The following is a 13,038-nucleotide window of genomic DNA, read 5'->3' on the forward strand; positions in this document are numbered from 1 at the left end:
GACAGTCTTCTGTGATTGACTTATGTCACTCAGCTTAATTGCTCTATTGGGCAATATTTCTTTGTTGTGTTAACTGGAGAGGCTGTCACTGAGTCACTGTTTCTGAGTGTCCCTGACAGGGCGACGCGGACTTTGGTCGTGTTGGTCACAGTGCCAGGGATTAGGCTGCTATGAGAACCAGTTGGCTGTGAAGGGGGTGGATAGAGGCCAGGCCCTTTCTCCTTGGAGGGAACACCATTTGGTTAGGTGACTTGTAGAATGCGTGACCAGTCCAAGGAATTCTTGGCTTTGATGGAATGACTTTAGTAATAAGTGGGAGTGGGGGTGTGTAAGGTAATTTGGGATTATTTCTGTTTCCCTCATTAATTAGAGGGAGTAACTTTCATTATCATTTTGTCATTAAGCTTGATCTTCAGATGCTCTTTCCCTTAAAACATCTTCTTCCTGTTTTGACTTTCGCTAATGCTGCCTAGAAAATGCTGGTGGTTTTTGTTTTTGTGTTTTGCATCAGATTTGGAACACCTCTAGTCTGGAGGCCGCTGGGAAGTGCTGACTGGTAGGTTAGGGCCTGTGGAAATGGGATGTCTGTTTGTGTTGTTCACGCTCTGGGTAGATGCCTCTGTTAAGCCAGGTCTTGGGAAAAGGTTTCTTCAGGTTAATGAGAGGGTGAAATTAGTGATGGCAAGTGAAAGTGGAGGGTGTCAGTGTTGGAGAAGGGACAGCCAGAACTGCAGAGGCTTTTTGGATCAGGAAGCCAGCCAGACCCATTGCTCTGAGTTCATTCCTGCTGGTAACAGGCCTCTGACTACCTCAGAAAGTTTCCAAGGTTTAACCTTTACCAGTCTGGGCTGCCACATTGTCGTCAGCTCCTCTCCTCCCCCCTCCCCCCACCCCAGCACCTGGTGGATTTGAACTGGCGACCTTCCAGTTAGCAGGTGAATCCTTAACCCACTGTATTAGTAGGATGTCTTCTTAACTCGTACTGGCTTTTTAGCTGTTGCCATTTTGCAAGTCTAATGTCCCCCATGAAAAGGCACAGGTTTCAGATGATCCTTGGAAGAAAAATGCGCCGCCGTGGCAAGAGCCTGTTTGCTTCCTGTCAGTTACAGATCAGGGACGGACGGGTTAGCCAAGGGAAACAGGCTAATTAAAACAGCTTGTTCAGAGCCCTGGATGGAGATGTGTTAACCGTGGCTTTACAGGAAATTCATTATTGTCACACAGGATTCATTCTAGCAAGATTTTAGATACTTTATTGGGTTTTCTCTTCTTGTTGTTGTTGTTTTGCATTTCTTTTTTTATTTTCTTCTACTTAGATGATGTTAGTTATAGAACAGTTTAAGTCTTCTGTGCAAAATTTACTCTCAGTCATATTTGACTTGACAGCACTTAACCATTGCTAAGTGAAACTAGTGCTGTTATATTTGGAGGAACACTCTTCCACTTTGTCCATCACTCTTTGTCTAGTGCAGTATGAAGTAACCTGGGTTTGCTGTGATGCTGAACCTTGTGCCATTGGGGTATCAGATATAAGAATGGTTTCCCACTGTGGACAGTTTGGTGGAGCTCCCCATTGTAAAACAGGTTTGGAAGCAGGAGTGGCATCCACTTCCTAAACCACATGCCCCTGGAAACTCTATGAAATTGGTGAAATGACAGTTACGGCAAGGCAGTAGGTTTTTTGTTCATAGAGTCACTATGAGTCAACAACAACAACAACAATACTAGTTTATTTATAAAATTCAAATACATTGTTTTCAAGAACAAATTCTTTCCGTTTCTCTCACCGCCACTCAATTGTACAGCCCCTTGATTAATCCCCCCTCCCCTGCACATCCTCATCCCTCTGCTTCCAACCTCTCCCACCACCCCTCTTGGATCCTTACACTCATTCTACAATACTGATTTTATACCGTATTTGACCTTCTGGGACCGAGTTCATTCAGTATAATGCTCTCCAGTCCCTCCTAAGTTAGGTAATAGTTTACAAAATCATGTGTGCTGCATAGTATTCCACAGTGTGATGTACCATTATTTCTCAGTCCATTTATTTGTGGTTGGACATTTTGGGCTGTTTCCATGTTCTTGTGATGGTGCATAATGCTGCTATGAACACCGGTGTACAAATCTCAGTTTGTGCCTCAGTTCTCATATTTTTAGGGTATATTCCAAGTAGTGGAATAGCTGGATCATAGGGAATTTCTATGTTCACTTTTTGAGGAAGCGCCAGACTGTCTTTCAGAATGGCTGCACCATTTTGTAATCCCGCCAGCAATGTATAAGACTTCCTTTCTCGCCACATCCTCTCCAACATCTATTACTTGCTGCCCTGTTAAACTTTGCCACTCTTACTAGAGTGAGATGGTACCTCACTGTGGTTTCTACTTGCATCTCTCTTATTGCCAGTGATTTGGAGCATTTCTTCGTGAATCTGCTTGCCATTCAAATATCTTCCTCTGTGAAAATTCTTTCCATGTCTTTTGCCCATTTTGTAATTGAGTCATCAGTCTTTTTCTTGTGGGGGACCAGGAGTATTTATTCTGTAAACTTCTGTAGATACTTATATTGGAAAACCTCTTTCCTCCTTCCTTTGTCTCTCTTTCTCACCTGTCTCCTATTCTGCTTCTTGCTTTATTCCATCTTCCTATTGAACAGAATGTTGTTTTGGACAAGGCTGAGCTGTGTCACAGTGTGATAAGATTTGTTTGTGCGGTGACTGGAGTATTTGGCGTGGTTGGTTACACGGCTAAGTGTTTACTGTTGTCTGTTTGGGTGGGTATTGACTATGAATGGGAGAAATATTTTCATTTTAACAGTGCTTTCCAGCCTTAACTGTGTACCGCAGAGAAGCTGATTTAATTATCTGGGGTGCAAAATGGTCATCAGGATTTTTAAGTACTCGCTGGGTAAATTCTTTGCACACTATCCTCTAATCTGCTCTCAGATTTAATAGCGCTAATCTATCCAGTGTGGGGTTCACAGTCTTGTCTGCTTCTTGATATATAAATTCATTAAAATGAAAGCTTCCTTTCTTAACCACACCGGCCCCGTGTCTCTGTAGCCATTTATGGTCTGTAGCTGTCATGTTGCATGGTACACGTAGAGAAAGTTGGGGCTTTTGCCGTCGATGCCCACACGCCGGGGGAGAGCCGTGAGCACTTGAGAAGCAGGCTTGGAATAGACCTCACCCAGCAGGACTTGCCAGGACTGAGTCACTCAATACTTTTTTAACAGCCTTTTTCTCAATGGTCTTTTGGCAGCAGAAAACCCACAGTAGTTACTGCTCCAGATTATATATCACATCTTGCAGAAAGGCCCCATTTAAGGCAGGCTGGCCTGAAGGGAACGTGGTAAGAAACAGAACAAGAGAAAGAAAACGTGAACCCCGACAGAGAGGCCAGGGCCAGGGGAGAGAGAATGCGGCTTTATTTCTCCCGAGCCCAGGAATGCCGGTTGGGGTGAAGCTGGGTGAGAGGAGATTGGGTTCCTTCGGTTGAAGCAAGACTGGCATCATATCTAGAGGGTGGGATGCAGGGGTGCTTCGCCCCGCTCTGGTGAAAGAGAGTTCTGTGGAGACACCCCCTGTGTTTTGAGGAAACTGATTCAGGGAGGGAATGAAAGAACAGCATAGAAATATGTATGTGATGGCCATTGCCTTCTGTCTCCTCCGAATGTGTGCTGGCGTCCTAAACCCACTTGGGAATCGGGATTTCTTTCTTACGATAATTTGTCCATCTCATTGTAGGAAGTGGCTTCAACCTGGTCACCTCTGAGATATAAAAAGAGCTGCTTAGGCGTACACAGCGGCCACATGGAGACTGCCGGGGACCGAGGAATTCCCAGAACTCTGGAGTCGCTAAAACAAATGTGATCTCCCAGAGTGGACAGAAAGTCTTTCCCTCAAACCAGCGTTCAGAATTGGACTTTGGGCCCTCAGACTAGAGAAATTAAATCTCTCATTGGCCTAGAGTCAGAACTGACCCGTGGCTGACCTCAAAAACCCTCAAGCAGGTTTTCTGAGGCTGTAATTTGCATGAGAGATTGTCCATCTTTTGCCTCTGGAGCAGCTGGTGGATTTGAACCACTTGCCTTTGGTCTGGGAGAACAGCAACTCCTTAGCCACTAGACCACCAGAGTTCCCTCTTTCGCAGCAGCAGTAACAAGGCTTAATAGCAAGGTGAAGAAATGTTTTGCTAGTGTGGAATCCGAGTATGTTTACTTAGCCATGAGACACCAACACTCTCTCGGTGAGGAAGTAGTTGGACTCACCTAGGATGTTATACCTTTTTTTGTTGTTGTTATTGTTGATAAATTATTAAGTGCCACTGAGTCGAGAATGACTCATAACAACTCTGTGAGCAACAGATCTGTGTGTGCTGCCCTATCCCGTGCCGTCCTTTTCATCCTTGACACACATATGAGTCCGTTGCTGCTTGTTGAGGGTCTTCCTCTCCTTCACCGCTGACCGTCCATTTTTCCAATAATGATGTCCCTTTCCAAGAAACAGCCTCTCCTAAAAACATGTCCAAAATACATGAGACAAAGCTTCACCATTTTTGCATACCAGAAACACTGGTTGTATTTTCTGCCAAGCCATTTATTTAAGATATCTGTGTGTTCTTTTGGAAGTACGTGGATATTCACCACCCTTCTCCATACCACACCTCAATGCATCGTCTCTTCTTAAGTCATACTCATTCACTGTCCAGCTCTCAGATGCATAGCAGGTGACTGGAGAGACCGTGGCTTGATCAGGCACACTTTAGTCTTTAAACTGACATCCTTGCTCTTCAGGACTTGGGAGAGATCCCTGACAGATTTTCTCAGTGCTCTGCGTTTCCCGATCTTCTGCCTGCTGGTCCTAAGGGTGTTGTTGATTGTAGCTCCAAGAGGAAACCATTGACAACGTCAGTCTTTTCTCCATGTGCCATAATGTTGCCTGTTGGTCGGTGGTGAGCATTTTTGTTTTCTTGATGTTGAAATGTAATCCATATTGAAGGCAGCAATCTTTGGCCAGTTGCAGCAAGTGCTTCAGGTCCTCCTCACGTTCTGCAAGCAAGATTGTGTCATCTGCATAATGCGTGTTGTTGATGAGCCTTCCCCCAATCCTGATCCCACATTCTTCTTCATAAAGTCCACCTTCTCTGATGATTTACTCAGCAAACGGATTGACTGGGTGTGGAGAAAGGATACAGCACTGATGCACGCCTTCTCCAACTTTAAACAATGGAGTGTTCCCTGTGCCATTTAAAACAGCTTCTTGTTCTAGGCATAGACTTCAAAGAAGCATAATTCAGTGTTCCGGCATTCCCATTCTCCTCAAGGTTAGCCATCGTTTGTTATAACCCACACAGTCAAATGTATTTGCGTAGTCAATGAAACACAAAGAGATATGCTGGTATTCTCTGCTTTCAGTCAAGATCCATCTGACATCAGCAATAATATTCCCGGTGCCATGGCCTCTTCTAAACCCAACCTGAACTTCTGGCAGTTTTCTATCAATATGTAGTTTTAGCCTTTTTTTTTTCTATCTTCCACAATATTTTGCTTGAGTGTGATATTAATGATATTGTTTGATTATTTCTACATTCTCTTGCATCATCATTCTTGGGAATCAGAACAGATATGGGTCTCTTCCAGTCAGTTGGTCAGGCAGCTGGCCTTCAGATTTCCTAGCACAGACTTGTTGATCTCTCTGTCCCTGTCACTTGACCTTGCTTTTGATTGCTGTCAGAGAGGAGGCATATTTCCTTCCCTTTGCATTTTAGTGATTTTTTTTGTATGGTCACCTGTTATACTGAATTCTGTCCAGTACTTTAGAAAAAATGTATTATTATTATTAATTTTAATGAAAGTTTACAGAGACTGAGGATTTCCATTCATTTGTTGTTATACAATGCCTCCCCCCAAATTCACTCCACTCTGCAGCCTTCATTCTGGATTCTGTCCAGTACTTTTATTTTACCTGGTTTTTCCTTGCAGTCTCTTTTCTCAAACTCAGAGTGCTCCATGGAAAATGCTGACTTCTCCTAAAAAAACCACAAATTCAAACAAACAAAAACACTAGGGAGATCCGGAAGGAAAGCCCAGGAGAAATGCTGAGAATAAAGACAGAAAAGAAAACATTGATGATTTCCTATCTCATGTCGTAGTAGCTGGGTTGGGAACTTGGGAAGGTGCCGCTGGCCTTCTGGGTATACAGACAGCAGAAAGAGACTATGGAGTGACCAGCTTGCTGTTCGACTGTAAAGGACAGTAGCGAATTTGCCTTCAAGCCCTTGAGAATGAGGAACGGTCTCATGCTGAAGAGATGCTTTCCAGTTTCTTGGTAGTCAGCATCACAGAGAGTCTTCTCTAAGTAAGTAGACCTGGGTCCTTGACTGTTTAAATTATAATGAAAAGAAAAAAAGGGCATCATCGTATTTTAGTTGATTGGTTCCAGATGTGGACGTCAGAATCACCAAGTTGGAACAAGTTCCCACCCTCCTCAGCTGGACTTTCCAGGCTCCGGGGCCCGGGAATCCATGCTTTTACTTCCTTGGCGATCGTGGTGAGCAGATGTGGAGGCCATTGGCTTTATGTCCTGCCTGGAGGAGACTGAGGACTGACCGAGGAGATGAACTGATAACCCTGTCGTTCATGACGGTGGGGACAAGCTTAGGCCAGGCTGTCTCTTCGACGCTGACATTGTCTGGATCTCTGGTTTCAACTTAGACGATTGTGAGGTCTGACTCATGCTGTGGCCGTCTTTCTGAAACGCGCTGCCTTTCTTCTTATGTTTCTGTCTTTGGCAGTATGTTGACCTGTGCTCCTGTTTCGTCCCCAGGATTTGTTACAAGGTTGAGGTGACATGAGTCCTGCACTGTCACATGAGCTAGGCGGGAGATTTTTTTATTTCTGGTGCCTTCCTCAAATTTAAGTATTTATGCTACTTCATCCTAATACCATCTCCTTTATATATATAATGCCTCTTTTTCCTCAAATTTTTCTTTTATATTGGTTTGCATACAAAATTCATCTGCCTGTGTCTCACACTTTGTTCATTCACACTGTGTTCCCTGCAGTCATTCCCATACATTGTATTTTGTAAAGCTAATCCCCATTGAACTCTTCCTACCATTACACCTTCTTTTCAGGTCACCACCCAATCCTTCCCATTTCCTTTACACCCTCCCTCCATCCACCCAATTGTGTGACCCTGTGGCTTCTCCCTTGCCCGTCCTCACCCCTCTGCTCCCACTCCTTCCCTGCCTGGAGTCCCATCCATGATTTACTTGTTAGCCTTCTGTTTTTCACGATAATAGTCTTATTCAGTATTTGTCCTTATGAGACTGAGTTAGTTCACTCAGCATCATGCTCTCCAGTCTCTCCCAAGTGATGTAGTATTTTGCCCTTTCTGTATGTATATTGGGCTGCAGAGTAATTCCAGATGGTATATGTTCACCTTAGATGGGGGACAAAATTATTCGCTCTTTTTTGTGGCTAATTTTTCTGTTTTAATGAAGTTAGTAAGATTAATAAACCTTACAAAATACTCATTTTGTAAAGGAACTGACCATTGAACAAGCATATGAGTATAATATTTAGCTTCAGAGGCAGAAATGAAGAGTATTATACCCATCAGAGGCTTAAATAAAACAATCACGTTTTCCAGAAATAGAAAGTTAAGGAAAACAGAAGCTTTTAGTGCTTGGAACTGACGTTGAGAAATGAGTGAACATAAGTGAAATCTTATTTAAACTAGATGATAGTGTTGAAGGCATCTTGACAAATGCATGGCAGTCAGTATAGAGATGTAAGTTAGTGACTTAATATTTTCATTCTCACTTTAGAGATGATAAAATTCCAAATGACTAGGATATTTTAAAAAGAATGTACATACAGAAATCTCTTATTTGGAAGTGCATTGTGAAATATTGCCGAGTGTGTGAACTATTTCTAGGAAGCGTCCTTTATTCTGAAATTATTTTTCTGGATCTAGAAGACGTTGTTGGTATGTGCTGTCTCTTCAGAGGACCTAAGATATTTATATCCTACCTGATCCCCCAAGAATATAAAATAACCTTGGTATTAACCATTGATGCTGATCTCACAGAGAATCTGTTTAATTTTGTGGGGGTGCCAAAGGAGAGGAAGTGTAATTTTTTAGAATTTGTATGAACACCTTTTAACTGTAAGAGTATTTGAGGACCTTCCTGAGTATGCTTTAATGCGGTTGAGGGTCCACAAAGGAAGAGAAAAATGGGAAAATGGAACCAATTTTGTGTTGTGAAATTTCAAATAAAAAAACTGTCAAAATGAAAATGGGAGAGTTCTTGAAAAGAGCCCCAAGAATTTCTGGTGGGAATGAGAACTTTAAAATAATAGGATACAATCATGCCAGATCTGAACTTTGAGTAAAAAGTAAAATTCATTTGGGGGGCATGGGGGGGAATATCAAAACAGTCAATTCCAGTGCCTGGTAGGTTTCTGTGCACAGAACAGAACAACTCCATAAATGAGTGAGAAGGGAAGCTGTGGTTAAAAAAATGAGGAGGACAGAGCTGTGTCTCAATAAATTGTTCACCAACTTGAAAAAAAAATATCAAGAGGAACTGTATTAAGGTCAGGCTGATAGTATGCAGTGTTTGGGGTCCAGAAAAAGTGTTAACAATGGACCTGGCCAACAGTAAAGCTTATATTTCTAGACAACACAGTCTCTCAGTTTGAGAACTGACCTTCTCTCCCGATTAATAATAGATTGTGGTGAGTCTACAGATCCATAAATAAGTGTTGAAGGCTACGAGCTTTGCCATTTTCACATACATTGGCTTTCCATCATTTTATAGTTAGGTAAAGAATTTTTCACTCCCAGCTACATATTATGATATGAATTATTGGGGCTGATAATCTTATAGAATGCATTGGTCATATTTTGTATGGCTAGCTTCTTGGTAGAAGGAGGTTTCTGCAGAATGAATGGGTAAAGTAAAAATATGAATATGCATTTTGAATGCTTATAATTTGTCACCTATTTTAAACTGGTCCTGTTGGAAATGCCATAGTTTAAAAAAAAATCATTTTTAAAGAATTTCTTATTTATTTTCTGAATCCACACTTTCTTATTTGCCTTTGCTTAAAGACACATTTTGGATTGCTGTATAGGCACATGCTTTGTTCTTTAGATGTTCCCAGAGAAGTATTGGGGGCTCTTTGTTTGATAGCAAACCTTTTCTTTTAATAACTTATAAAAACACAGAATATTTGTTTCATAGTTATATACTGTAAGTTTTAAAAGCCACCTCATTATGAAAGTAAGACATTAAAGAATTTGCCTATAATCTCAGAACTAAATTTTGTGAAGATTTACCGTGCTCTTTCCTGGTCTTGATCATTGATACTTCTACACACACACACACACACACACTCTCTCTCTCTCTCTCTCTCTCTCTCTCTCTTTCTCTCAAGATAGTGATGGAAACATTTTGGAAACATTTCATGGCCATATAAAAAATATACATGAAGCCTCCTTTGTGAGGTTCTTCATTCCCTCTCCTCCACATTATTTAAAAAAGCCACAGTGCATCTAATTTTTCATCTGAAGTCACCTTTTCTCTTAGATTCCTAACTGGAATTTCTGGATATAAGGAGAGAAGTTGATTTCCCACTGACCTCCTAGCAGTGACTGACTTTAATACCCTTTGCGACAAGTTACTTTCTACCGTGGAAGAGAACAAAGTGCCCTTGAATCCTTTTCTGCCTCGTGGTTCCAGAGCTGAGCCGTCTCCATGGGATTTTCTTTGGTGACTGAGTTTTTTTTTCAGAAGTACATGACCAACTCTGTCTCCTCAGGGCTCTCTGGGGGTCTTGAACCTGCAACCTTTTAGCTGGCCGCCAAATGCATGAGCCATTTGCACCACTCAGTGATTCCTTCAAACCTGGGCAATCTGGTAATGCTCTAGGTGTGATTCGATTTGTGTTCTTTTTAAAGGTTTGCTTCTGCAGCATTTAGGCAAATCACAGGATGTTTCATACTGAGGACACATGGGCATCTGTCTCAAGCAAAGCTCCTCACAACCTGCAGTAGAACTCTAATTAACTTCTGGGTTTATTTCCTTTCCTTTCATGTGGCACAAGAATGAGGTTTTATTGGCTTGTATAAACCAGAGCAGAAAAGTTAATAGAAATAATAAAAGCTGTCAAATTCTGTTTAGCGCTGTTAGGCTTTTCTACTCAGATTCTTTGAAAATCATGCATTTAGGAAGTTGATGTGCTGTTTCATGCATCCACAGAATATTAATTTCAGTATTTTAAAAATCCAGCCTGTTTGCCATTTAGATAGAACCCAAGGGCTTATCTTGATGTTTCTAATTTTCTTTCTTGTAGGCTCTGAATTGCTCTTCCACACACATTCATATACGTACATGAACATACATATATGTACATATATACACACACATACATATATGCACACACACATGCATGTTCTGAATTTTTCCAGGCTAAAATTGGGGGAGATAATTGAAGTCTAAATTCCAACCCAGGTATTTTCCACATGTGATTGCTTTTCTATTCATAGCTCATAGATTTAAGGGCTCTCTTAATCGAGGCCCCTTAAATTGTACATCTGCTTTTAAGTACTGTTAGAGTGGCTACTCAGAAGGTCAGTGTAACTTTCCCAAGTCGTGCAAGTAGATTATGACTTCCCTGGAAGGTGTACAAAGAAGGGGCCGCCTTTAAGATTCTGGTATAATTGTAACGTCATGATGCCATTTCTTCAATTCTTGGAAAGATGGACGATCGGAGAAAGAGAGGAAGACCCCCAATGAGATGGATTGATGCAGTGACTGACACAGTGGCCTTGAGGGTGTCAGAGGATGAGGATGGTACAGGACAGGGCAAGGGTCACATTGTTCGTAAAGTCACAGTGGGTCATAGCTAACACCTATGGTGGAACCTAACAGCAGCAACAACAAAAATATTTATCACAGCAGCGCTTCTAGGGGTTAACAGAGAAAGAAGCAGTCAATGGAGCCATGCAAATCCTGCAAAGAATGAGAGGCTCAATATAGGAGAACTGAGCAGTGGACCGAAAGCTGGCTTTTATGTAACTGTAATTAGTACAGGCATGACTCATTTTAAACACTTCAGCTGTGAAGATTGGATTGAAAACGTTAAGCGAGTGATTATTCACATGAGGAAATGTGAAAATGGCAGTGTGGTGGAGGCATCTGGCCCCCTCTCTTTGCAAAGGGGCGTGGAGAGATAAGATTAGGAGCCCAGGGCAGATTCCCATGATGCGAAGGTCACATGTAACCTCCTCACCGATTTTGACACCAGCTGTGCCTCCCAGGGCACTCTCTCCGCTTCTCTGCTGGTTCCATTGTATTGGCCACAGGGAACTCAGGGACCATCATGTGATGATGGAGTGTATTAGGGAAGTAGTTAAATGATGATTCAGAAGCAGGAAAATCTCAGGTTATAAGTCTTTGGTCAGGACAGCATCTTCTCAGCCTTGACAGAGTCAGCCTCTGCCCCATTTGAGTACGTGTTACAAATTCTTTAGGTCCACTGATAATGTCCACAGGCACCCTGTTCTGCCAGTGCGCCCCCTGCCTGAATCAGGAAGCCCACCCTGCTGTCTACTCCTGGTCTTCTGGTTCCCCTGTCTCTGGCCATCTCTTGTCTGTCTAATCATCTCCCATATTACAGCTCTCTCTCATCCGCCTCCTGGCTCTAGGGACTCGTGAGTCCAGAGAACATGCCCCACCCCTGGCTCTTTCTCCTTAAAGCTCATGTGTTGGGATGGCTCGATTAAAGCCTAGTGAGGTGGCAGGGTCAACCCACCTCCATGGTTAAGATTCTGTGCACCCTGTTTTCATCGCCCTGCCCCCACAAAAGTGCCATGTGCATTTTCAGGAGGGGCCAGTCCTTGGAGAAGGTCATCATGCTTGGGGAGGTGGAGTGGGTCAGCATGAGGGAGGCAGACTCGCAATCAGATGGATTGACACGGTAACTGTAACCACTGTGCGAAGCATTGGAGTTGATGAGGATCAGTGTTCAGACGGTCGCTGTGAGTCGTACTCAACTTGACCGCACATGACAACAAATGTATTCCAAACACTGGGGGTTTGAGTCTACCCAGGGGTGCTTCCGAAGAAGTTTCTAATGATCTACTTCTGAAAAATCAGCCATTGAAAGTCCTCTGGAGCTCGCATGTGTCCTGACACACATGGCAGGGGACTCCAGGCCGGACGAGGGTGTGTTTATCACTCCGTCTGAAGCTCTTGTTTTGAAAGCCCTGGGATGCCATACGCAGAGGAGAAGGAAGTGAACTCAGTGTCTTGCCTGTATCTTGGAGAAATGAGAAGACAAACTGTGCGTTCGAGACACAAGGAGCTCTCGTGAGATGCTGCCCCTCGGTCCCAGGAAGAATGTTCCTGTTAGGACATTCTCCTCCAAGGTCTGTCCTTCCACACGTTTCTGCTCTGTCCAGGAGGCTGTGCCCCACTGGAATCCCACCTGTACAATTACAGCTTCTTGTTTCAGAAAATAGAATGTGCTTTGTAGAAACTTTAGGAAATTTATTTATTTTTTTAAAGAACGTTTAAATTTCCTGAATCCTACCACCCGGTACCAACTGCTTTTGACATCGTGATATATATTAATCAAGAAAATACTTTCAAGCTGAAGTGAAGTCATAATATATTTTGTCACCTACTAGTTTATCCTGATTGTCCCATGGTTTATGTAGAGATAAAGTACATCACCACTTTCATTTGGTGCATGAAAGTCTATATACTTACATGTATTAGGATTTATGTAAGGCCCATAAACAGTGTAGTATGCTTCACCTTGCACTGTTAACCAAAGGTCAGAGGTTCTAATCCACCAGCCGTCCCAGGGGAGAAAAATGGCTTGTCTCCTCACATAAAAATTTACAGCCTTGGATGCTTGACGAGGGGTCACTGGGAATCACGAGGAGGTCACCTGACAGCAGTAACTTGGATTTTTTTTTGGTGACCTACTTAACCAAACTAGAATTTGGAAATTTTTTTT

General features: G+C 42.6%; 1 protein-coding gene across 1 annotated transcript in view; it reads right to left on the reverse strand.

Annotated features, from left to right (window-relative positions):
- The window catches only part of LOC102855550 (UPF0562 protein C7orf55-like), a 39,731-nt gene that overhangs the window by 26,361 nt on the left and 332 nt on the right, over positions 1-13,038 (reverse strand). The gene's annotated exons all lie outside the window — the stretch shown is intronic.

The sequence above is a fragment of the Elephantulus edwardii genome, unplaced genomic scaffold, assembly GCF_000299155.1.
Source record: "Elephantulus edwardii isolate Elephantulus edwardi_28Jun2011 unplaced genomic scaffold, EleEdw1.0 scaffold00011, whole genome shotgun sequence".
Taxonomy (NCBI): domain Eukaryota; kingdom Metazoa; phylum Chordata; class Mammalia; order Macroscelidea; family Macroscelididae; genus Elephantulus; species Elephantulus edwardii.